Source organism: Lepus europaeus, chromosome 2 (assembly GCF_033115175.1).
Source record: "Lepus europaeus isolate LE1 chromosome 2, mLepTim1.pri, whole genome shotgun sequence".
Taxonomy (NCBI): Eukaryota; Metazoa; Chordata; class Mammalia; order Lagomorpha; family Leporidae; genus Lepus; species Lepus europaeus.
In genome coordinates this window covers 138,567,318-138,593,118 of record NC_084828.1, presented here as the reverse complement: position 1 = coordinate 138,593,118, position 25,801 = coordinate 138,567,318, and the positions used below count along the sequence as shown (strand labels likewise).

Below are 25,801 nucleotides of genomic sequence, written 5' to 3'. Positions count from 1 at the left end.
TTAAAACTGCACATACACATGAGCTTAAGCCACCAATAAATTTTCACAAAGAAGCAAGAGGTATTTCATACAATGTTCTGTTATTTTAGAGCTAGGTAGTGAAAATAGATTGTTTTCCAAAATATTTTCACCATTCAACACAGCCACTTTATACTTCATACATCAATGCATTTCTATACAAAATTATGTAAATAAGCTGGTGCCAGGTTTGCTCTATTGTATAGCACCTGTCTTTTTCATCTCTTTATCCCAAAGTGCTCTAACAAGTTAAAAGGAAAACCTGTTCATCTAAAGCCATTATGTTTCCCTCCAACCTATCAATAATGGAATCCCCAGATGCCACCTCAGGTTGCCTTATTATTATTATTATTTCGCTCAAAGAAAAGTAGTGGCATTATTTCACCATTCCATCAGCAATGACTTTTAAGCTTTATATTATTTCCTCTGCTGGAGAATATTTCACCTCATCAACTTTCTAAAAAGCTACAATAAATAGGGAAAGGGAAAAAATGGGAAGCGGTTAACATTGGTTGGCTTGTGAAGATCTGCACTCACACCCCACCCCGCCCTGCCGGTGCCCAGGGCAGGGGCTGGGCCTGGAGATGGCTCTACAGGAGCTGGACAACACCTATGGGCACAGAGGGCGGAGGGTGCTTGGGGCGGGGCAGGAATCTGGGTGCCCCTGGCTACCGGTCATGTGGCAGCACAGCTGGAGCAAAGTAGGGGATGCCCATGAAGATGGCCTCGTTCTGATGTGAGGCGAGTGACTACAACAGGCATAAGAGGCTCTGAAAAATCTGCCTCTTCTTTCAGATGGGCAGACGTTGTGCCCAATTAAGGAGCAGGGAAATGAAAAGTTCAGAGCCTGCATTTGCTGTGAGAAGCCCTTGATGATCTTCCATTAATTTTCATTAGGGTGTTGCTTTCTTCATTTTATGGATGAAGGAACTGAGGCCTGGAGATATTATGATTTTAAATAATCCAAAGGCTCCCTTTGCTATTTTGAATCCACCATCAGCGCCGGTAGAAGAAGCTCATTTATCAGGGTAGAGTCATGCGTTGCGACCAGCTGGGTTCTGTAGGGAGCAGCGTGTTCAGACCTCATCCGTGCTGGCGAGTACGGGCAGGCGAGCTGCAGGCAGGTGCTCTCGGGCTGGGGCGCACGAGGACATGTGATCTCGCTAAGATTTATGTCACACCTGGGCCAGTGAACAGTGAGTGAGGTGAAGTGGGTGAGATAGACATACAACTGGACTGTAAAACAAGAAAAATCCCATCAGTTTTATTTGCAGATGGGAAAGTGACAGCAAGTAAGCAACATTGTTAGAGATGTCACCGGGGAAAATGAAGAGATTTGACGAGGCTCTGAGAGTTTGAGAGGAGCCTGGGCAATTTCCACTGAGATTCTCAAGACACTGAAAAATAAGAGTGTCAAAATGCCCAGATAATGTGACACAAACAACACACATTTAGCATTGCATAATGAATGTTGTCTTTGTTTAATTCTCAGGAGGTGCCTCTTTACATCTGTAGCTAATGCTATTGGAGGTAACAGATAAAGTCTCAATGTGTAGCTTTTTGTGAGTATGAGGCCTGGACCAGCTGGGACCTCCTCTAGACTGGCTCTGGGGTTTTGGCTCAGAAGAGCTGGGACATAAATGCCAGCTCTGCCTGACGGTAGCTCAGTGAGTACACGAGCCATGGTCTGGTCAGGTACCCCTCTGAGTCTCAAGCTCCGATATGAATAGTAACTGAGATGACATGTGTACGAGTGGTTTTCAGCTGTGATACTATTCATGTACTGCTTATTTTTAAAGTTTATTTTCTGAGCAATGCTTTCTGGAGAAACCTGTATCTCAACCATGGTTCAAATAGTGGTGGGAAAATGATACTAAGGGTAGAGATAAGAGTTTGACACTGCAGGCAGTTGGTGTAGGGATTCATGGACTATTAAGTGGATAGACAATTTAAGCTTCTTTTTTCCCCCCACCTATTTCTTTTTCTTTCAGTAAAATTTGGTTTATGTTATACCTATTTCTTTAATTAACTAATTACTTAACTTGAAAGGCAGGGTAACGATGAGAGAAGAGAGAGAGAGAGGGAGAGAGAATCTTCCATCTACTAATTCATGCTCCAAATGGCTTCAGTGGCTGTGCTGGGCCAGTTCAAAGCCAGGAGCAAGGAGCTCCATGCATGTCAACCACATGGGTATCAGGGACCCAAGTACTTGGGCCATCATCCGCTGCTCCCAGGATGCATTAGCTGGAAGCTGGATTGGAAGACTCAAACCTCACTTCAATGTGAGATGTGGGCGTTCTATGTGGCAGCTTAACCCACTGTACCACAAAGCCTACTCCTAACTTTCTTGTACAGCAAACGTAGCTGTTTTGGTTGAAAATCATTGTATAAGGGGCTAGCATGGGTGGCAGGTAGCATTTGTCAATGTAAGGCTCTTCTAGGAAGTACACGATGGCATTTGGGGTGCTCTGGTATCTCAATAGCTGTGAGTCAAAGAATGAAGCACACCCTTTGTGGCCATGAATGGGACCTGCAAAGAGCTTCTGTCCACAGCCACAGGGGACGTAGAACACAGTACATTCTCCAACACCTCGGTCTCCCCAGGGCTTACTGCATAAAAGGATACTTCAAAGAATCTGTTCAAAAACTGAAGTTAAGAGATGCTTATTTTCATGATGCAAACCAATTTTGAGATACGCACATATATTTTTCATAATATACATTTCCATGGCCTTTTTGAAGACCCCTCATCAACATTGCTTCTGGTTTTTCTTTTGTACCCAAAGAAACTTATTTTTTCATCCCATTTATCCATTTTTGCAGTACGTTTTGTTAGCTTAATGGATGTTTGTGGAATTTATGGTATAGGAAAATATTCAGGGGTGGTATGAGGAATGGCAGTAGATTCTAAGTAACTGTGCTAGAAAAGAATGAAGGGAGAAGGTTAGTGGCTGATGACTAAGGTTTTCCTGAGGGCTAGCGGAAAGAAAGGTCATGCTGAAGGTGGACCACCTGGGCTTGAGTTATTTGACAAAGAGGACCACAAGAAGAGTGGTAATGGCATGAGATAAAGTGATTGAAATAGCCTTCCTGTTTCACTCACTCATTCGTTCTTTTGTACACTCATGTGTTTTGTTTTATGTGCCAAACTAATGAGGAACAGAGGCATGACACCTGCACAAAGAAATAACAAATACGTCATGGAATGGAAAGTTCCCTTGCCTCCAGACTGTGGTCTTCAGGAAGGCAGGGCTGGCCCCTTCACCTGGACGCAGTGCTTAGTACATTTTAGATGCTCAAAAAGTAGTTGTTGAATTAATGAAGACAACAGGCTCAGAGAGGGTAAGTGAAGCGCTCAGTTGATTAGTTTATGGCAGGGGTGAGCCTGAGAGGAGGGATTCCTCCACTCTCAAGCTGTCTTTGTTGTTATCGTTGTTATAGAGAGATGAACCCAACTGGGTATCTGATTGGAATCAGGGAATCAGTGATTTTCTGAGTTCTTCCTCCTGCCATGTCTGTGGAGTGCTTGGATCTCCAGGGTTACCTGAATTACTATACAGTGAAAGAAGCTCTTTTTATCTATCTATCTATCTATCTAAAAAAAAACCAACTACACATTTTGCAAAATGTGTTATTTTTCTCATCAGGTTCTAGTGTACATTTGGTGAGGGAGATTCCCCTTTGGGTATTTTTGGAATGGTTAGTTTTGCTTCTACAATAAGCTAGAAAAGTATCACAATGAAATGTTAAGCTCTGGGGAGAAAAAAAAAAACTCAATGACTTTTCTCATCTTTAAAGGGCATAAGTTTGGGAATAGCAGTTTGGCTTGAGTGATACAAGGAAAAGCTAGAACTCTACCTGGAATTTAATATGGGTGAAAGAGGAAAGAATTCACAAAGGCATTTTCTCCTTTGGCCTGAGCTATCAGCAGATCCGGAACTAAATTTAGTTAAATTTAGTGCTTAACTGAACTAACATCCCAAATACCTGGTAGCATTGATTTTTCTCTCATTTTCTCTCCCTCTCCCTTTTGTTTGCTGGTTTTGTTTTGATTATTTTGAATCATCACGCTTTGTTCATTGTCAGTCGCCAAAGCCAATGGTGCACAGCTTATTCACACTTAACGCTTCACATGGCGCAGTTTGCATAGGTTGCTGAGAAGCAAAACCCCTAAGCAAAGATCCAGCTGCACAAGTGAACACATGCCCCTTTAGGAAACCAAGCCTCAGTGCCCCCGTGTAGACTAAATGTTTGCACCCCCCATCCATCTGTTCCCTGACCCCCACCCTGTGTGATGATAGCTGGGATCTTTAGCTGGTAATCAGGGTTACATGAGACCATCAGGGCGGGTTACCGTCTTTAAAAGAAGAGACTGGAGAACTTGCTCTTCGTCCCTTTTCTCTCTCTTACCCTCTTCTCTCTACTTCCCCCTCCCACCATACACACACACACAAGGAAGGGGGCATGTGAGGATCTGCAAGAAGGTGGCCATGGGCAAAACAGGATGAGAGCCCTCACCCAGCTCTGACCATGCTACTACTCTATTCTGACTTCCAGCTTCCCGAACTCTCAGAAAACAAATGTGCTCTTTAAGCCACCCAGTCAATGGCATTTGGTTGTGGCAGCCCAAGCAGACTGATTTCTGTCTCGCTGGCCCTCTTGAAAAGCTTTGGGTTTGAGAGCCGTGTGGAGCTATGTTCTATCTTGGCTTTCTCTAAACTTGCCTCATGAGAAAGATCATCTAGGATATCTTCTAAATTTCAGGAGTGGGTGTTTAGCCTGTGTTCCACCTCTGAGTGCCTGGGTTCAATTCCCAGCTCAGGTTCTTCACTCCAGATGCCTTCTAATGCACGCCCTAGAGGGCACTGGTAATTACATGAGTGGTTGCATTCCTGCGCCCCATGTGAGAGACTAGAATTGTATTCCTGGCTTATGGCTTCAACCCAGCACAGTCCTGGCCAGGGAGGGTATTTGGGGAGTGAGCCAGCTAATGGGAAATCTCTGTCTCTCTGCCTCTTAAAAAAAGCCTATTAAAAACTCAGATTTCAGGACTTTCATGGTACAGCAAGTAAAGCTGCCCCCATGATGCTGGCATTCCATATGGGTGCCCGTTTGAGTACTGGCTCCTCTATGTTTGATATAGCTTCGCCAATGGCCTGGAAAAAGCAGTTGAAGATGGTCCGAGTACTTGGGCTCTTACCACTCATGCGGGAGACCCAGATGAAGCTCCTGACTCCTGGCTCTGGGCTCCAGCCTGGCCTGGCCCTGGTCACTGCGGCTATCTGGAGAATGAACCAGTGGATGGAAGACTTTCTCTCCCCCTCCCACCCCCGCTGTGCCTTTTTCAAATAAATAAATGAGAGAGAGAGAGAGAGAGAGAGAGAGAAAGAGAGAGAGAGAGAGAAATGGATCAATCCCCATATGCCTGCAACAGCCAGAGTTGGGTCAGGCCAAAGCCAGGAACCTGGGACTCAATCCAGGTCTCCCACCTTGGTGGCAGGGGCCCAAGTACTTGGGCCATCATCTTTTGTCTCCCAATAGGCATTAGCAGGAAGCTGGATTAGAAGCTCAGTAGCTGGGACGTGAACTAGCACTCCGATATGAGATGTGGTGTTCTGAAGGGAGCTTAACCTGCTGTGTCACAACACCTGACCCCTACAGTTTTCGCACTCAAATGTGCATTCCTACAGAGGACAGTTTGGCTTTGGCATTGAAAATGCACTCTATCCTTTAATCTATAGGCATCTTCTCTCCCCAGTGAGCTCCTTCCTCCTTTGTCTAGTTCTGCCGGTTACTGTATTTCATGCTCACCATCAGGCCTATGTCCATGTGTATCTCAACATTTGATCATCTGAACTTTGCTCTTCAAAAGATTCGGCAGGAAGACCTCATGGAAACCACATTCTTCACCTTCTTACTGATTGATAACAATCTGTGCCCCTTGTTTTTCAAAGTCAGTGTCACTGGAAATAAGAGCACTGGCTTATTCTTTGAGTATCTTAAATATATTACTATGTTTCTCTTGACGTAAGAAGTTGCTCCTGAAAAATTTAATGAAAATAAAATTTTTCCTTATAAATCACATTTTTTTCTAGAAGTCTAAAAGTCTTTTTCTTTAGGTTTATTAGTTTTAGTAAAGCTTATCTGAGGTTGATTGTTCTAGGTTGACAGTCACAAATGTGTTCTTTGGATGTGTAGCTCCAAATGCGTCGTCATTTCAGGGGAGTTCTTTTGAATCCGTATTTTTTGTTTCCTTGCTTTGCTTTTCATATTCAGGGATTTCTGAATGTTCAGTCTTCTTTGCCCGTTTTCAATATTTGTCACTTTCTTTCTCTTGAATTCTTTTTATCTTTTTCATCATTAAGAAAAAAGATTTATTTATTCATTTGAAAGGCAGAGATACGGAGGAGGGGGTGTCTTCCATTCACTGGTTCACTCCCAAAAATGGCTGCAACGGCCCCGGGCTGGGACAGGCCAAAGCGAGGAGCCAGGAGCTTCTTCTGGGTTTCCCATGTGGGTGCAGGGGCCCAAGTACTTGGTCCGTCTTCTGCTGTTTTCTCAGGTGCAATAGCAGGGAGCTAGATAGGAAGTGGAGCAGCCGGGACTTGAACGGGTGTCCATATGGGATGGCGGCAGTGCAGACGGCGGCTTAATCTTCTATGTCATGGTGCCAGGCCCCGTTATTTATTTATTTATGACAGGCAGAGTGGACAGTGAGAGAGAGAGAGAGAAAGGTCTTCCTTTACCGTTGGTTCACCCTCCAATGGCAGCTGCGGCCGGCGCACCGCGCTGATCCGAAGCCAGGAGCCAGGTGCTTCTCCTGGTCTCCCATGCAGGTTCAGGGCCCAAGCACTTGGGCCATCCTCCACTGCACTCTCGGGCCACAGCAGAGAGCTGGCCTGGAAGAGGGGCAACCGGGACAGAACCCAGTGCCCCGACCAGGACTAGAACCTGGTGTGCCGGCGCCATAGGCGGAGGATTAGCCTAGTGAGCTGCGGTGCTGGCCCCCATAATTTATTTTTGATTAAAGTTTTTTTCTCTTCCTTTTCATCCACTATTTCTCTTAATATGTTATCCATTGTGTTTATTTATTTTTGTGTTCCTTTTAACTTGATTTTGACTTATGATATGATTTTTAAAATTTGTTTTAAAGTATTTTCCAGAGTTCGAGTTTTTCTGAGAATTGTTGCTGTTTCATGTCTTGCATCATTTTCTTCATGCTTTTGACTTCTTTAATTTTGTCTGTTACAGTTATGATCTTTCTGTGGGTGTGGCTTTCTGGTATGGTTTCATTGTCTATAGAGAAGTTGTTCTGCTCCTTATACTTTATTTTTCCTTCAATAAGTTTGTATGAGATTTGACTTCCATTTTTTCCTGTTGCTCATTTTTTATGTGGAATCAGTATTCCTGAGCTTACAGAACGAGGCGGGTGCAAGAAACCTTTTCTATCTTTGGCATCCCACTTCTGTGATTTTAATACAGTATTAAGCAGAGTGGCTTATGTTCTGAGCTTTTGTCTTTGCTCCGCAGCTGTTCTGTGCCCGTCTTTGCTCACTATTGTCTCTATCCTGTTAGTTTCGACTGCGCTCTAGAAAGTTCCTCTTGTCCTGGTGGATCCATTTTGACAGCTCTCAGGGGTCTGGACTGCTCTAGCCCCACCAGTCTTCAATACTGGGACCACTTGTTTTCTCCTGTTAGAGAAGACAATGGCCTCTCCTCCCTGCTGAAGCTCCAGTTTTAGGGCATATCTCAAATGAATCCCAGCTATACTTTATCCCACCGGCTACTTAGGGGTTCTGCTCTGCCCACTCAACAGATGTGTCTCCTGCACTGACCTTGTGCTACTGGTGGTTTTTTCTTCACCAGCTTGTAGTTTGGGGTTTGTGAGAAAACTTGCCCTTAGTTTCGTTGTAAATGTGTCCAGGATATTTTAGATTTGTTATCAGATTGCCTGTTTTTGTGCAGGGATTTGGAGAGACGGAAAGACTGTGCTATTGACACCGCTGCTCTCTTCCCAGAGCCCCCGCAGGAACTGCACGCATGTGATCTGTCCTCGGTGGTTACGTGACGCACATGATTGAAGAATATGAGCATGCTCCAGGGTGATTTTTACATTGTCCTCTATGATCTGCAGAAGTGGACGGGGAACTGTCTCTGATTCAAACCATGTGGCTTGGAGTTATGGAAATGAACTTCCTATACAAGAGCAGTGAGTCAGATGATGCCTAGGGCTATGGTTCCTAACCTCCCCTGGCTATGACTTGTATCTCTGAAACACTGCCTGTATATTTCATCATTTGCATACAACTTCACAGACAGGTCAGAGTTTCCAGATGCCCTGAAACTCTGGGGCCTGAGTTAGGAAACTGGGCAGAACTGATTAAATATTAAGAGTATAGACGGATAAAGTGGCATGCCTACTATCCCATTTGTATTGGGAGGTCGTTTTAGCAGTGATATCTATAGGATCTACCTATCAAATGTTCAGATAACCCTATTTGGCTCCTCAGATCCAGACAGATAATCCAGGGACAGAGAAAGGGGTGCAGAGTGTGTTGGAACAGTTAAAGACCAGTGCGGGGGCACCAAAGCACCCAGTGTAAGTAGGGCAAATGGACCTGAGATAATCAAGGGAACATACTGGGGTCACAAGGCTGGAGGAAACATAAGAGTTCATCTGCATCATGTCCTTGGAGCTCAATGGAGAAGAAAGGCTAAACCCAGGCTTTCTCCAAGTGTGGTCATTTTACCACCTGCACCTGAATCTCCCATTGTCCTTGCTGGGCTCCTGAACTTGACCCCCCTTGGGAGGGACCCAGTAATCTGCATTTTAACAACTGATGATACAGTGCACAGTGGTATCTGGTCTTTTGAGGAATCTGGCTTTGGAGGTGTTGCATCTGTGAGCTGTAGGGTGCAATAACAATAGCACTAACAATAATAATATACCTTTTACTACTCTTACTTCTCCTCCTACTCTTGTGTCTCTAAGACATTTCCCTGTACACACGATGGGGTCAATGGATTTCTAGGGATCTTTGCTGCTTACCAGATACAGATGAACTCCATCTGGGTGACATGGAATATAACATTGGTTGTGAGAGAAAACACTTCTGTAGAATGAGACTGCTGCCGCTCACATGGGATGAGTCATCTTTTTGGTTAGAGGAAGTGCCACCAAGAACCAGGCACTCAGCTCACCAAGATTTGGACAACAGACTTTACAGCTCATTTCCCTGACCCACTGCTGGGGAACTGGGCTCTGAGAAGTGACTCTGCTCCAGTGTCCCAGGGAAGTTGTCATCTGAGGTTTGCAGGGAAGTTGCCATTTGATGTCTTTCCCAACACTGATTGGATGTGGTCTTGTGACAGCCAGTGTCTCAGTCAGCTACCCCAGAATTTATATGTAAGATGGAGGTGGCCTGCACTACCCACACCTTCCCTGGCTCACCCAGTATCTCATGGGGTGGGGCCCATTCCCCTTGACTCCCAGTAAGCAGTGAGTGGACAGAGATCCCACGGAGATGCGTGATTGTTCTCTCCCTTTTTTATTCGATCAGTTAGTATTTGCAGACACTAGTCTTGTTTATGTGATCCCTTTGACTCTTAGTCCTATCATTATGATCAATTGTGAACAGAAATTGATCACTTGGACTAGTGAGATGGCATTGGTACAATCCATCTTGATGGGATTGTATTGGAATCCCCTGGTATGTTTCTAACTCTACCATTTGGGGCAAGTCCGATTGAGCATCTTCTGACTCTGGAAGAGTCGCTTCTGTCCCATGGGTCAACACTTGGGAGCACAAAGTTGAAAAGGACACTACTCAGTGTGTTCATGGGATGAGACAGCCAACAGTAAACAGCACACAGACGGCGGAGGGGCTGGCTGCTGTGACTGCTTCTCAATCCGAGCAAAAGTCTCCAAATCTCTATGCCTCAATTTTCCCCTTACTAGGGAAGCACGTGGTGCTGTGTTAGATTTGGTTAGATGACTATTTGGCCATTGTAATTCACTATGTATTTACCCTATGTATTCACTTCCTAAAACTGTTATAAGACAATGTCACAAACTGAGTAGCTTAAAACAACAGAAAAGTATTGTCTATCAGTTCCAGAGGCTAGAAGTCGCAGGTCGAAGTGTTGGCTTGATAGGTTCCTTCCGAGGGTGTGTGGGCAGACGTGTCCCATGTCTCTCTGCTGGTTTCTGGGGACAGCCATCCATCCATGGTGTTTCTTGGCTGGTCAGTGCATCACTCCAGTCTCTGCTTCCATCTTCACATGTGCTCTCGCCACTTGTCTATGTCTTCACGTGACCATCTTCTTACGAGCAAACCAGTGATGTTGGATTAGGGACCTGCCCTACTCCAGTATGACTTCAGCTTAACTAATTATGTCTATACATGCATCTGTTTTGAGGCTGGAATTGTTAAGCCTCCACCTACAACACGAGCATCCCATATGGGTGTTGGTTCAAGTCCCAGCAGCTCCACTTCCAATCTAGCTCTCTGCTAATGTACCTGGAAAGCAGCAGAAGATGGTCTAAATGCTTGGGTCCCTGAATCCACGTGGGAGACCCAGAAGAAGCTCCTGACTCCTGGTTTCGGATTGGCCCAGCTACGGCCCTTACATCCATTTGGGTACTGAACAAGCAGATGGAAGATCTCTCTCTCTGTCTATCTCCCCTCCTCTCTCTGTAACTCTGCCTTTCAAGTGAAAAAAGAAAAAGCACCTATTTCCAAATAAGATTACGTTCTGAGGTCCAGGGAGTTAGTTAGGGTTTCAATATAACTTTTTTAGGGTAAATAATTCAGCCCATACTGCCTTACTATATCTGAACAATTCCAATTTTTCTGTTAGTTTTTTTTTTTTGTAGTAGTTAAAAAGACAGACTGAATCATAACTCTGCTACTTAGTATCTATGAGTGGGCAAATTTCCTAAGTTCTTTGAACCAACATAAAATGGAATAACTTATAGTCGTGACCTCATAAAGGAGAGGAGTAAGTGAAATAAAAATAGATAAAATTTTTAGCATTGTTCTGGGCACATACTAAGCACTCAATAAATGTTAGCTAACATTATTATTTTTCCCTCTGTCCCTTGAGCAGTTATAAGTATTGGAAATAACTTGGAAACATCCCCAAGTCAATTACTCATGTAACACCTACCACATGCCCTGCAGAGTTCATAATATTTGTTTTGTTGGTTGCTGGAGCCCTGAGAAAGATATTGCAGTTTCTCCACAAAGATTCCCTTCTCTTCTCTCCCACATGGAGGGACCCAGGGAGGCACTACTCATTGTTTTAGGATGGATGTTGCACGTTCACACAGGGTTTCAACTGAACATTGACACAAGGAGGGTCCTGACGTGGGAAAGACCCTGTCTCTGTAGAAGTGAGATGCTTACTTAGAAGGTGGGGGGTTTCATATTGGGCATCACGTTTTTAACATTATCCATGAGCAGCCTTTGCTCAACATTGTTTTAAAAAAGATTTATTTTATTTATTTGAAAGAGTTACAGAGGGAAGGGAGATAGAGAAAGAGAGAAAGAGATCTTCCATCTGCTGGTATACTCCTCAAATGTCTGCAATGGCCGGGGCTGGGCCAGGCTGAAACCAGGAACTGGGAACCTGGAACTCTGTCTGGGCCTCCCACGAGGGCAGCAGGGTCCCAAACACTTGGGCCACCTTTTGCTAGTTTCCCAGGCACTTCAGCAGGTAGCTGGATGGGAAGTGGTGTGTAGCTGGAGGAACTTGAACCAGAGGTCATACAGGACACCTCTTTTCTCATTATTATGGTTATGTCTTGGGAACTTTGTTGTCTTTGAGGCCACCTCCCGACTTCCCCACACTCTATGAACACCTTTTCTTCCTGACCACTTAACAAGCTACTAGGCAGAATACATGCCTTGCAGTTGTTTGAGGAAGAAAAAACTGGGGGCGAGCATGGGTAAAACTGCTGCTTGTGACACTGGCATCGCATATGGCTACTGTACTGGTTCAAGATCCGGCTGCTCCACTTCCAATCCAGCTCCCTGCTAATGTGCCTAGGAAAGCAGCGAAAGATGGCCCAAGTGCTTGGGGCCCTGCACCCATGTGGGAGACCCAGAAAAGGTTCTAGGTTCCTGGCTTCAGGCTTCAGCCTGGCCCAGCCCCAACCATTGTGGCCATTTGGGGAGTGAACCAGCGATGAAAGATCTCTCTTTCTCTCCCACCTCTCTCTCCTTTTTTGCTGTAACCCTTCCTTTCTAATAAATAAATTAATCTTAACAAAAAGAAAATTAAAAAGTAGCACTCACTCTGGAAGTTTTGACTGTAACTCACTGAGTTTGTTACAGGAATCACAGTATGTGACATTGGGTTATTTTTGAGGTATAGTTCAGGAGACATTAGAAACTATTTTCTTTGAGCAGGCACAAAGGAGAACACTTTGTTGTTGTTTTTATTTTTATTTTTTTGCCAGGCAGAGTTAGACAGTGAGAGAGAGAGAGAAAGGCCTTCCTTCCATTGGTTCACTCCCCTAATGGCCCCTACGGCCGGCGCTGCGCCGATCTGAAGCCAGGAGCCGGCTATTTCCTCCCGGTCTCCCATGTAGGTGCAGGGCCCAAGCACTTGGGCCATCCTCCGCTGCCCTCCTGGGCCACAGCAGAGAGCTGGACTGGAAGAGGAGCAACTGGGACTAGTACCTGGCGCCCCAACTGGGACTAGAACCCGGGGTGCTGGTGCCGCAGGTGGAGAATTAGCCTAGTGAGCCACTGTGCCGGCCTGCACTTTGTTGTTAAAGAGTCACATGTCACAAATAAACCCCTTCTCCTCTCCAGGCACATTTTTGTCTCAGATGCAGTCACTTGCAAACTTTTTTTTTTTTTTTAATTTTAACCTCTAACCCCTACCTAAAGATATATTTTATAGTTGTTACTCAGCACATGCCCCAACATCTGTTCAGCCACACACATATAAAACTAAAAATCATAAAATAATGCACTTGGATCTATCTTATCTTATATCCTATTTCATCCCATCCCTCCTATCCTATCCTATCCTATCCTATCCTATCCTATCCCATCTTCTATTATGCCTGTACTAGACATTGCTTGGTAGTATTCACCAGTATCCAGTTCTCCTTCTCTTTCAAGTACCTGAAGCAGTTGCAGCAGCACTCTTGCTGTAGGTGGGTACCTAACTAATTCTGGCCAATGTAGTGTGCTAAGGTCAAAAGTGCCTTGTGTTATTTCTGCACTGAACCACAGGGAGCTGGTAAGCAACCCTCTAGAGGACTCTTTCCCTGACATAGTGACCCAGATGGGCTTCAAGATGAGAAGTGGAGCCACAGACAGAGCTGTCTGCATCACTGAGTTGGCACATGGAGGAAGGTCCCCAGAGAATCACCCAAGTCCTCAGCAGCCTTTAAGTGAAAGAGAAGTGGAACTTTGCCTGATGACACCAGCAAGATTTTGGGAATGTTTCTTACCATGGTATGCTGTATCCTGTTCTAACTAATACAGTATTCTCTTCTGTTTCATTCAAAAGAAATGCTGGTCCTGAGTTGCTGACATGACTCTCTGAGCTACATGCAGTTCTCAAATCCTTTTCCAAAGTGTCTGCCACTTAGATAGCCTCAAAGTGGAGACTGAGAGCACCATGGGGGCGGAGAACACATCCCAGTGCTGTCCTTGCTGAGGGTCCCAACTTTCCAAATTAGTTGACCTGACAACTCTGGTTGTGTGACCAGAGAGAATTAAGTTCAAATGCTTTTGTGGGGGGTGGGGCAGGGTGCACCAGAGACCAGTTCCAAAAGAGGACTCACTCTGTCTGCAGGATCTGCCTGTTGGAGGCGTGGATACACATCCAGGCCCCACACACCCCGTGATTTGTCCGCAGCTCGTGCTGTGCACATTAAGAATCCGGTTTACAAATGTATCCTGCTCATTGTTAAGAGAAACGAGAGTGCAAAGGCACAGTTGCTCCCCCTGCACTGTCAAATGATGTGATCCGAGGCCTCCGTCGTGGCTGCATCCTTGCCTGGATACCAGAGTTGCACGGCCCTCGGCGGACCTTTCCAACCTTCTTCCCCACACTCAGTGTATGAGAAGTGAAGCGCAGCCTGGCTCCGGTTTATCTTTCCCACGCCCTCTGGATCTTTGCATAGGCTGTTCCCGCCACTGGAGCAGCTTTCCTCTCCCTTAGTGCTTACGACCCTAAAGCTACTCAGATGCAGCTCTGCCGACGCTGCTTCCGAAGTCCCACCGGCCTCTGTGGACCACTTTCCCGGAAATTTTCTCCCTCTATTTTATAACTATTAAAATTTTCTTCCTCCTACCACAACTTGAATCAGAACTACTTCTCTTTGTTTTTTCATTGTAGGGCCCAACACAAAATCCATTCAAGTAAAAGGATTTCTGTGAACAACAGTAACCACAAAATGCATCTCAAAGTTAGGAAATTCACTCACTTAAAAACCAAGGTTGATTTGGTAACGTTGTATAGACTGTCCATATTTCCCTGTATCCTGCAAACACTGCACAGCCTTTATCTGTACACTCTGGTTCTATCGCCAAGAATGTTTGCCTCACTTTGTCTTTCTGGGAAGCCTATTTATTCTTTGAGAACCTCGAGGAGTTGCTATTTGCCTACCCAACATGTAGTCTACCTTTTAGAAGCCCTAATTTATTGAGGTGGTCTCTTTCCTCAGAAGATTGGGTGGTCAATGAAGTGGGAGAAGTTACCTGGTGGAACCTCTAGAGGAGTTCTTTAAAGAGAGCACCAATTTTGCCCTTTCTCCTTTCCTGCCTAGAACTGGAATGAACTGTCTGGTGCTCCAGCGGCCATCCTAGGTCCAAAAGGTAAATTTGAGGGTAGAAGATTTGCACTAACAATGAGGAAGACAGATACGAGGACTGTGAGCATGCTGGTGACGTCATGGAGCTCCATTACCAGCCACAGGTTACCTCATGCCAAACCTCTTTTACTGATATTAGCAATCTGGACTTTGAGGAATGCATTGTTGTTAGTACTTATTCTATACATCCAGACACAATCCTAATGGATACATGGCCCATGTCAGAGAGCACCTTTTCTTTGTCACTGGGGAAGCAGCATTTCTTCACTAAGGCACCCACAATACTTCCCTCGGAGCTCTCTGATTAATTATTGTACATCGGAATTACTAGGCTAGATATTCCCTCTTGTTGGACTGTCAGCCCTTGGAGGGTGGAGCATTGTCTTACTGTCCTTTTACCCACAAGGCCTGGTAGCCAGGAGTGAGTCATCTCAATCCAGGTTTGTTGGATTGAGACCGAAAGGAAAATCACATTTTCTATTCACAGGCGAACTCTCTGGGGAAGGGTGTTATCTGAAACCTGCACCTTATTTGGGATTTTGTTGGTTAAGTCCTGACGCCATGAGACTGGCACTGGTTGGGGAGCTTTGGGACAGAGCAGGCCACTGGAAGGGGAGGTGGGACAAAGGACAGCCATGGATTCAGCCTGCCTGGATGTCCTGAGGGGAGTTCTTGTTGGCCTTTGCATTTTGTGCTCTACAAAAACTCACTGTCCTTGGAAAGCCCTGGAGGAGACTCACTGCTGCGTTAGGAATGCTGTGCGCTGCTCCTCCAGCCTTGCTGAGAGGCAGCGCTTCTCTCCCGAGACCCCGTATCACAGATAACTGGCTCCTCAGGCACAGCCCCGCGCCTCTCCCACTGGCCCCAACCCTGTCCCCTTAGTCCTCCCAAACCACTTTGGAAGGGTCCGTCACTCTTGAGTTGCAAGATTAAATGAATGTGTGTTTGGATAAGATGCTTTTGGGCCCAAGATCAAAGTCTTTGCTGCTCAGGGTCTAGACCCCTTTCAGAGTGAGAATAAAAGCGAACTTTCTCCTTCCAGTGAACTATGGGTGCGAAAGGAGAGAAACTCCCGCCTGTATTCACAGGATCAACACAAGTCGAGGAGAGTGTGGCTGGCTCCTTGGAAGCCAGTGCACTGGGAAAATGGAAAGATGTGCTTTCTTCTGTTAAAGCCACACAAGCAATTTATTGGTGTGAACAAATGTGATCCTTTTGCTGAATGAAACCACTAGAGAGCAAATTAAACCATGGCTCGGGATCTGATTATTCTCTCCTTATAAAAATTATAAACATGCTTTGATAGGTTTGCTGTGTGTTGGTAGGTTTGCTGTGTGTGTGTGTGTGTCTGCTTTCAAATGTAGTTCGAGGGCCTTTATCTGTACAGATTTGGACTCAAGCCCAACCAGTGGCAGGAGCTGTCCTGCCTGCCTTGTCGAAGAAAGGAAGAGAAAGTGCAGAGTGGTTTATACAATTCACTCTCCTAAATCAAACTTCTTGTGTGCAATGATTATTTACCATTGCTTTTTAATTGTGAGCAGACAGCCGAGTGGGACTGGAAGTCTATTCATTCTTTAAAGTGACATAAAGTGGCACTTGGAGTCCCGAATGATAATTGTTCTTTTCTCCCTGTTAATATCCAACCGCTGCAAGTTCTGTGAAAGAAGTCTCATTTAATGCCAGCTCCAGGAATTTTAGTGCGATTTGGCTCTTGGCCTTTTTTTTTGAAACTCCGTGTGCAATTACCCTTAGGGATTGAGAAGGATAAATTGATTGTGACCTTCAGGTAGAATTCCTTTCTAAATATGTCAGCAGGAGGGAGAGGTTTCCTGCACTTACATCTTCAACTACTCAATGGTGGCCACAGGTGGGAAGTACTGGTGGTTTCTCAGAAGTATGATTGCTTTGTTGACCTTTCCAACTCAACAGGTGTCTTAGGGAATTTGGTAAGGAAAATGGAATCTTATGGACTTCTACCTCAACCTGATTGGGCCTTGTTGTCTAGATAATCTTATAACCCTTTTAAACACTTCTCCAAACAACTTGAAGTCCAGGGGCACCGCTCCGCAATGCTGGGGGGGTCTTTGCTCTTTAGCCATTCTCTTGGGGGCTTCCCTACCCCATAGTGAAGGGATCATTTATGGATAATTTGCCCAATCTGGCAAAAACTTTCTGCTCATGAAATGAGAGGGACAGATAGCTGCACGCTCTGGATCAAAATGAGGTGTCAAACACCTTTGGCGTTCTTATTGATTGACTGCAAATGGGGATGAGCACTTCCCAAAGCTCATGGAAAAATGCATATTGTACAAAAGACTATGCATGGATTTTGAAATTTTTTTGCACCAAAATAAGCTTATTTTTTGGTTCCATCTTCCCACAGACTTCGGAAATGCCCTTCTATGTACTGATACCGAGGGTCCTTTCCATACCCTGAGTGAGTTCCTGCTATTCTTATCTCCCAAGTCTATGCAATACTGTTCAATTTCGGACCCAAGTTAGAATCAAAAGCAGCCGTCTCATGTCTCTCTGACTTCCGACCTCAGAATTGCAATGGTAATGGTGTCTAGTTTTATTATTATCATCCACATTTTACGCGTGAGGGAACCGAGGCATGTGAAGGCAAAAGAGACAACCTGTGGCTACACTGCTAGGAAGTGGTGAAGCCAAGACCTGAACTCAGGCTCTGTCCTGTAGCCTGTAGTTACCCCTGCACTCTGGCTCTGCAGCTCGGGACAGATGGCAGGACCGCTTCCTTGGCCCCAGAAAGAGTCCTCAGAGATGTCTCTTAGACAAGACCCTCACTTTCTGCATTCTCTAAGGTTGCATCAGCATCACTCACACCTGAAGCTGTCGACCCAACAGGGGACAGTCCCCTGGGAGCTTTGTGGCATCGTTCATGGGGCTTGGATTGGGAACAGAACCAGTCACAGTTTGGCATGGGAAGGGTTTACTGGAAACTTCCATTTGCAATGATGCGAGTTGGACTATTTTTGCCTCTTGTGTCTCCGGTTTCTGGAGGACAGAGAAGAGGAGCAGAGAACCAGGAAGAGGAACTCAGATCTCTCATACTTCTCCTTTTCTTTCTATGGGGCTTTGAGGTTCTCTTCCTGAGCTGTAGAGTTTTGGGGATTTTAAGAATTGAACACAGTTGAGGGATTATCAGATGTGACTTGTAATCCAAAATCCAGGAGAGGCTGCAATTCAGAGTTAGTCATGGACCCAGGACTGAGAGATTCTCTTCTCATTCAACAAACAAAAAGAAGGCCAAGGACATTAAAAAGCTGATGATTTTAGAAGCTTCAAAATGTTCATATTCCATATGCCACTGGTTGATGGAATGCTGGTTGTATCATTTTCTTGTCCTTGAGTCTCTTTTTTTCTGTGGCTGATTTTAAGAATGCGTGCGAAGGAGAGCTTGCATATGCTCTGGAGGCAGCAGTGGGGAGGGCGCATCTCAGTCAACCTTCCCAGGGCCTGTCCGAGAGCTGCAGCGAGGCCCCGGGCCTGCGCACACGGTGCTGACCGACACCGGGCTCCGAACCTTCCTGAGCAGCCAAGCAGGCCAGTGCTCCTTCTGCTGGTTTCTGCAGGGGTGCAGAGCCTGACACCTTTCAGAACCCCTGCAGTAAGTCTGACAGTTTGAAAGGAGTCCAGAGCAGTGCACGGGCTCCCTCAGATTTCTGGGGTTTAACTCCTGGGGATATCTCTTCCAACTCCCAGCCTTGGGTTTAGTGTTCTTGCTCAGGCTAAAGCCACCATTGTTTTTGGCTGTGAAGTGATATTTAGTGATGCAGCGCTAGATCTCAGTAGAACTGGCCACATTTCAGGGACGGCAGAGTACTACCAGAACAGCATTTTCTGATGCTTCCCCGGGACGCAATTGTCTTGGGTTAACTCCAAACCCTTTAGAGTAACACCTCATAGCATCTGATAGGCTATGAAACTGGTGCCAATACAAGTCACCTTTGAGTTATTTTAGCCTCATTAGAAATCTTAAAGCAAAATGAGGTTCCCCTACTTCTGGACCTCATGAGCTGTGCATCAGTAAAATTATCCATGTCCTAGGCCCTTCTCTGTGCTTGTCCTTTGGCTGGCATGGGAGGGGCAACAATTGCTGGTGAGCAGGAGAGGCCCAAGGATGCTCAGCAAGGTGGCCCTAGGTGGGCAGTTGGCGTTGACTGGAAGTGGCAACAGTGTGAACACGCCCTTTTTTGTGCTTGACTTTTACTGGATCAGTTCACATCTCAAGCAAAGCTTTTGCTTTAGCAACTCACGAGCATGCTAATAAAGCAAACTGTGGTTTATCTGATGAGTTAAAAAAAATAGCTGGTTACGAGCAGACGTCAAAGGGTGCCAAGATCTTCCTTTACTACTTCCTTGCACTTGAAGCCTCCCTTCCCATGCTGGCCAGTGCTAGTTTCTCTTGTGATTGTGTCTTATTTTTCAGGATTTCCAGGTCACTAGAGTTGAAAGAAGAACCTGGAGCAGATCACTCGTGGTTTTGAATTATCCTGGCAAATTCTCTCTCTCTCTAACGACACAATGAAGTCGCTGTCTGTAGAGCTGATCCTTTCAGGTGGAAGAATTCCTGATTCAGCTGCTCGTATGGATCGGTACAATCATTTCCTCATTTTCTGCTGAGCATTTTACCCTTGAGTGGTGACGGAATACTAGTGAGTTAGTTTATAGACTCTTTGCACGTACAGATCTTTGCACTTTAATTAGGAACACCTCCGGTTAAGAATAACAATCTCATGGAGTGGACTCCAAAGGGAACATCAAAGATGAAAAATTTCCCAGAAATAAAGTATTTCATTTTTTCCCCAAAAGAACTCAAAATTACACCAGTTACTTACTCTTAAGTGTAATGAGCATTGTGTTCTCCAATAGATGCTAGTCTGTATATATATATAAAAAAGTCTGCTGGAAACAAAAATGTAGGCTTTTGATTGATTTGTTTTTATTCAGAAAAACTGAAATGGAATTAATTTTGTATGTGGAGAACTGGTCATTGCTTCTGTTGCTGACAGTACTACAATAGGAAAAAATGGAACATTTCCTTCTGAACGGAATTGTAGTGAATTGAGAACTGAAGAGCTTATGGAAAATAGCTTTCAAATGATTATTTTTGTTTGCTTAAATGCTTGATTATGATGATTGTAATTCCAGCTATACACAGAGAGAGCATGGAAAAAAAGCTAAGCTTGGGCTCCCATTATAACAAAAACCGAAGAACATGTCACACTTTCTAAAACCCAAATGCCCGTAGGTTTCTTGGGACTGCTAAGTAAAAAATAAATACACAGTTCAGGTTCTACTCGTTTGCATTTTCAGAACTAAAAGTTCTTTTTAAGTCTTCTTTTAAAAGCTCATCTTGACCCGGGTCACTGGAACAACTTATGAAAGGAAACTTGAATTTTCTTGCTCTGTATGTAAAGGTTGGTCTTCCAGATTACAGCAGGAAGCCCTTGGGGGTGTGAACAAAACATCTTCGGATGTCTCAGGATCTTGACATTGGGCTCATTCTAGTGACTGACCCCAAAGGTTTTAGATGCAATTTCATGATTGCCATTGGAAGAATACCTCCTGCTACAGAGCCGAGCCCTGTGGACGTGATGTTCCACAGAGTAATTTTCCTTCTTCTTTGCTTGGAAGAATAGGGCCATTACAAACATGTGGTCACTTTAATTTCTCAGACCATGACCAAGATGAATAATATTAATAAACTTTGAAGCCAAGAATCTAAAGCCAAAAACAGACAATAAGACAACCAATTAGAAGTCGTCGAATGACCTTGGGGATTCAAGGGCTACTGAAGAAAATTAAAGCTCAGATCTTCTCTGGCCCAAAGCAAAACAAACCCCAGTGCTTTGGCCCTCTTCTAGCCTGCACAATGGCCCCACGGATGTTTGGTACAGGGGGAAGCAGCAGCAAGTGAACGAACTCAGCTGTGGATGGCTCTGGTGCTGGTGAATGGCTTTGAGTGCCTCCACCATCAGACTTTAAAGCTTTCTCAGTCTGAGGAGGGATGGAGTGCACTTGATAACTGTTGGTCTCCCCAGCTGGGCTGTCAATGGTAGCAAAGGCTGGGAGCCACCACGGCTCTGTTCTCCGGGTGGATGGTGGGGATGGTTACAGGATCCCTGTCTACACCTGCTCTGTTGTGGGGCTAAACAGAGGAGCTTGGCGTTGGAGGCTCAATTCACTGTCTTCTGAACAACAGCAGCCAGTGATTCTTGGTGCCAGTAACAAGGCTGCTCTGGTACATTTTGACTTGGCTTTTTGTTTCATTCAGCTTCAAAGATGTTTCTGAATCCTTTTGAAAAATGTCCCTTTGTCTTTACCCTTTCAGCCCCGGAGCTCTGGAGAAGGCCAGGGGACTGTCAGAGACACAGCAAGGGCACGCCTCATCCGTCCTGGCCAAAATGAAACTGACTTGGTTCCTTCTCCTGCTCTGTTCTCTCTCTCATTGTAGATGTCATCGCTCTCTTTCCTGCTTGGGCGTGGTTCTCATCTTCAAATCTTTCTTCTCTCTTTCCCACCTCCGCCAGTCAATCAACCTGTCACCAAATCCTATATACCCCAGCTTCTGAAGACCTCCCTACCCAGCCATCCATCTGTCCAGCCACCCACCCCCTCCAGTCTATAGCTATTACCCCCAGATTCCATCATCTCTCCTCCCGTGTCTGCGACAGCCTCCTCCCTGGTTTAGGGTCTCTGAATCCTGGCCCAACTCAGTGTTCCAGCTCTACTCCCATTCACATCCAAAGAGGCTCTTCTGCAGGGTTGACCAGACCATGGAACTGCACTACTTACCACCCCAGAGGCTCTACACCCCTAAACTCCTGCACCTGATTCAACTGGACTCGGAGACCTGCCTCCTTCAGTGTAACGCAGCAGGTGCGTGGTTCCCTCTCCACTCACCCGTTGCACTTACTATTCCCTCCATCTGAATGTGGACTCCACCACTGTCCCTGTCTGCCTCCTCCTCGGTTATTTGGAGCCCAACTCAACAGTGAGCTCCTCTGAGGAGCTTTCCCTGGCCCTCCTTCTGAAGGACTTTCACATCCCATACCCACTGGAACCAGTAACAAGTGCAAGCTATTGTTAAAACTAAGACACACGTGAGAGAGAAAGGAGGGGTACCTATACATATTATACATGGACAACAGGTAGAATCTGGGATGGTCCCAGGTAAACCAGGATATATGGTCACATACGCCATGGTATTTATCACACTGTAAACTCTGGGTGGCTGTCCGGGCCTCCCTACACTACAAGTGGCTTGATGACTGGGACTGCTCAGTTTTCAATGTAGTCACTTCCATTGGAGGTACGTAATACACATTTATGAAATAAATGAGCATAGGGGTGAACGTGGCTGAAACCACAGAGCTTGGTCATGCAGTCCCAGATCCAGAGTCTGAGGGGAAGCCACCTGTCTCTACACCTGCGGGCAGCTCCCCATGTCAAATGGAGCTAGATTTTTCCTGCTTCTCCTCTGGTGGTGAGTGCTCAGCCACCATACAAGCATAGAAAAAAAAGATGCTAACTCCCCAGGCCACCGTTCAAATTCCAAAGCACACCTGGTTGAAACAAAGTAGAGGGACTGGGTCCCAAAGTATGTGTCATAGTATACAAGCACATAGGATGTTAAGAGATGTTACATGATAAATGGGCTCTAGGCCCCAAAGGACGCATGGAATTAAAGTGTACACACGTACACATTCTGTTGCCAAGGCCTTTCTAGACACTGTGAAGTAACCAGTGTTTTTCAAAGTCAGAGAGCCACAGCACTTCTATGTTCCTCCTTTACTTTCCCCATCTCCCAGACTTCTTGTCCCATGGAACCTACTTTGAGAATCAGAAACATCAGGTTGTTTGACACCTCCAGGGAGATGAAAGCTCTCAGCTCCTCAAAGGCAGGGTCAGGCTTTATTTATCTCTTCCCAGAGCCTAACCCACACAGTCAATGTTTGTTGCATGTGGACTGGAATGTCATATGTATTTAAATGAGGGCAGAGGAGCTTGGGGTTGGGAGGAAGTCACGTAACCCTGCCAGGTCAGCCCTGCAAGGGGCTTAGGAGCAGGGAGGATTCCGACTGTCCAGAAAACCACGTGGGAAATGATAAGGTTGGTGAAGCTTGTCCTTTACACACCGTCACCCTTTTAAGCTGCACCCTCTTTGGCCTCACCCCTTCTTCGGTCCTGCCCCTACCTTCCCAATGGCCACTCCCACAGGGTCCGGCTGTCAGTCTTTATTCACCAAAGTGCTCAGCTGATGAGACACAGCCTTGGATGGTTTCTTCTGACAAAAGCCCTGCAGGCTTCAAAGGAGAACGGGTCAAGAGGCAGAGGCCAGGTGGCAGGGTTTGTTCTGAGCAGGAGCCTGCCCATCCCTCCCTCACATTGTGTCTCTTGCCCCACCCACCCGTGAGGCTGGTCTTGATCATGTGCCAAAGCCCCGTGTTCTCTCCATGCTCCTGAAGGTCAGGGCCACATGGGGCAGCATTCAGAATGCAGGAGGATAATTCTGTTGGGATAGAGACTTCGGGAAAGGAAGGGACAAACCCAACTTCAAGCCACCCCATAATGGAGGGAGAAAAGGGGATGGAAGTCAAATCCAGCTCCCACAGCACAGGTTTAAGAAGTCTGTCCTAAAGAAGTTTTTGTAGTGTCATCTTGCTTACTGTTCCTTCTTTCAAATTATATGCACATTACAGAATCATGCAGTTCCACAAAGCTACAAGCTGAATCTCCTCATTTCCCAATGTCCCTTTTCTGGTTTTAAGGGGGAGAAGCAGCCAGGAAATACCACAATGCAATTTTGCAGCTGAGCTGACGTGAGCTTTGAGTGAGTCCAGCTGGAGGGTCCATTGAGGGCGCTCGAGGGGTCTCCCTCACATCCCCGTTGCTCCTACAGGAAGTCTCTCTCTGAGCTGCTAACCTACTACTCCTACTTGGAACGGCGGGCTCGAGCCTAGAGAACTGGAAGCAGCAGAAGCCTCTCTGTGGGTACATGGATGAGGACACAGAGCCAGAGACCTCCCGTTTGGCTTATACGCTCCTCTGCCAGATCTGGGCACGGTGCTTGGCTGGGATCAACCACGGTGATGTGTAACCTCACATTAATTACTTCCGGTCAGGTTTTACTCCCAGGTAAGTTCAGTTTTAGTTAAATTTGCCACCAAGTGAATTATGAAACACTTGGTTTTCGGAACTGGGCGTTTGAACAATCAATGACAGCTTGTGGACCTCCAGTGTGATTTCTGTATACAGTTGAGTGATATGAGGAGAAGAAAAGTTAGGGAATATGTCCACAGTTCATACACCCGAGATCCGCACACACCCTGGCCTGGTTCTGTAACCCATTCTCGTCCCACTCTATCCTATATCCTGCCACCTCTTTGGCTACAGTGAAGTGCTCTGCTCTCCCATGTCTGTGGAGCAGCCCCCCTGGCTGGGGACTCTCCCAGAGCTGTAAAATGAGGTGTGTAGATCAGATGAGCTCAAAGGTCCCTTCCAGACCTCGCAGTACATGGGTCTAAGCCAACGCATGACCCACGGTCTAAGAAGGGCTCACACCTGGGTGGATGCCTCGGAAGAGAAATCTGCCCCGTTAGGACTTCATCCAAAACCCAAGACCCTTGAGGGCGCTGCTCTGGCTGCGGCATAGGTGGTCTCAACTGAGTAGGAGCCTGGGACTGGCTAATGCTCCATCTGCTAGGGGAAGAACGAGAAGGTGCTAACTACATTAAGGTTCCTGAGCTGTAAAGAGACCTCTGATTTTTCTTTTATTGGGGTTGGGGGTGGGGAAGAGGGTCTTTAAATTAGAGAATGTATAAGTGTAAATCTTGCCATCTGTCTTTAGTTTGGAATGTGTTTAAGGGTACATATTATATGCATCCCTCTCCCTCTATATCTCTATGCTTACATCAATTCATAAATAAAATATATAGCTGCTTGGCTAAAATGTATCACTTGCCTGCAAGATTCTTCCTGCAGGTTAATGTTTCCTGCCAGGGGAGCTGCCCCGGTTTGCATTGACTTTCAATGACCTACTTGTATGCACTGGTTCAGGCAGGGCTTAACAAGTGGCCTGGTGGATATGTGTATCTGCACGTATTCTTCATTCTTACATTATTTTTTATATTATTTGTCTCCCTTTGCCAACAATCAATATGATGTGCATAATGTTAGCTTTGCAATCACACCTTTGCCTTTGAAAGCTGACATGAACAGATACGTTCAGAAATGGCCAGGGAGGGGAGACTAATTCATATTGTGGACCATTTCATGGCTGTTCTGTTTTTGGCATTTCTCCTGTCACTGTCCTCAGTGCCTATGGGAGAGAGGACCTTCAAAATAGAACAGACCTGAGGCCTGGGCAAAAGAGGCAAGTCTACTTTCTGTTGAATATGATCTGAGATTGAGGTTGGCGGCTGTGAATTTTAGTATGATACTGTCAATCATGGGAACTTAGCTGAGCCTTTTTTGGCTCTGGAATTGGAAATTCCTGAATAATGTGCCGCTCAAGCACTGGGTTGTCTTGAAGTCAGAAGTTGGTTTAATCACCATGATCAGATTTCAAAATAAGACGCCTGCAGTATTGACTAATACTGAAGACTTGAGTCTTTCAGCTAAAGTCAGTGCTTTAAACACCTCTGTCACCCTCACAGGAGGTATTCACTGTGAAGACCAAGTGCTCAGTTAGGGACCGGAAGATAAAACAAGAGGGAAAATTTTATAAAATCCCTCTTCTTGTAAACATCTATGAAAACAAATAGAACAACCATGATGAGACAGTGAAACATAAATTCATATAAAATACTATAGAATATACCCAGACAAGTACTTGGAGCATGGAGAATAATTCTGTTTCTTGTAAACTAAATTACAAAAAGTTGGATAAAAAAAAATCAATGGACTATTATTTATGTT

General features: G+C 45.5%; 1 protein-coding gene across 1 annotated transcript in view; it reads right to left on the bottom strand.

The window, feature by feature from the left end:
• The window catches only part of SLC9A9 (solute carrier family 9 member A9), a 625,461-nt gene that overhangs the window by 2,488 nt on the left and 597,172 nt on the right, over positions 1-25,801 (bottom strand). The window lies entirely within an intron of this gene.